This window comes from Sphaeramia orbicularis, unplaced genomic scaffold (assembly GCF_902148855.1).
Source record: "Sphaeramia orbicularis unplaced genomic scaffold, fSphaOr1.1, whole genome shotgun sequence".
Taxonomy (NCBI): Eukaryota; Metazoa; Chordata; class Actinopteri; order Kurtiformes; family Apogonidae; genus Sphaeramia; species Sphaeramia orbicularis.
Window position 1 is genome coordinate 72,501 of NW_021941710.1, and position 1,432 is coordinate 73,932.

Genomic DNA, 1,432 nt, shown 5'->3' on the forward strand with positions numbered 1-1,432 from the left:
CAGGGGGACCCCGAGGCGTTCCCAGGCCAGCCGAGAGACATAGTCTCTGCAACATGACCTAGGTCTTCCCCGAGGCCTCCTCCTGGTGGGAGTCTATAAATAATAGTCTATAAATAATAGTCTACAACAGTCTATAAATATTAGTCTATATATAATAGTTTATATATAATAGTCTGTAAACTATATATATATATATAGATAGATAGATAGATAGATAGATAGATAGATAGATAGATAGATAGATAGATAGATAGATAGATAGATAGATAGATAGATAGATAGATAGATAGAAAGATAGATTGCCAAAAGTCATGTCTCCTCCATCCCAGTCATCAGACTCAGCTGTTCCAGTCCCTTCCATGTCCACAGGTGTATTAAATCCAGCCCTAGGCATGCAGACTGCTTTTACAAACATTTGGGACAGAATGGGTCTCTCTCAGGAGGTCAGTGAATTCCAGCGTGGAACTGTGATAGGATGCCACCTGTGCAACAAATCCAGTGGTGAAATTTCCTGGCTCCTAAATATTCCACAGTCAGCTGTCAGCTGGATTATAAGAAAGTGGAAGTGTTTGGGAACGACGGCAACTCAGCCACGCAGTGGTAGGCCACGGAAACTGACGGAGCGGGTTCAGCGGATGCTGAGGCGCAGAGTGCCAAGAGGTGGACAACTTTCTGCAGAGTCAATGGTACAGACCTCCAAACTTCATGTGTCCTTCAGATTAGCTCCAGAACAGTGCGCACAGAGCTTCATGGAATGGGTTTCCGTGGCCGAGCAGCCGCATCCAAGCCATACATCAGCAAGTGCAATGCACAGCGGTGGATGCAGTGGTGTAAAGCACGCCGCCACTGGACTGTAGAGCAGGGGAGGAGCCTTCTCTGGACTGACCAATCACACTTCTCCATCTGACGATCTGACGGACGGGTCTGGGTTTGGCGGTCGCCAGGAGAACGATACTTGTGGGAGCGCATTGTGCCGAGTGTAAAGTTTGGTGGAGGGGGGGTTATGGTGTGGGGTTGTTTTTCAGGAGCTGGGCTGGGCCCCTTAGTTCCAGTGAAAGGAACTGGGAATGCTTCAGCAGAACAAGACATTTGGGACAATTCCATGCTCCCAACTTTGTGGGAACAGTTTGGAGCCGGCCCCTTCCTCTTCCAACATGACTGTGCACCAGTGCACAAAGCAAGGTCCATTTGGACATGGAGGACAGAGTCTGGTGTGGATGAACTGGACTGGCCTGCACACAGTCCTGACCTCAACCCCATAGAACACCTTTGGATGAATTAGAGCGCAGACTGAGAGCCAGGCCTTCTGTCCAACATCAGTGTGGGACCTCACAAACGTGCTTCTGGAAGAACGGTCCAAAATTCCCATGAACACACTCCTAAACCTTGTGGACAGCCTTCCCAGAAGAGTTAAAGCTGTTAGAGCTGCAAA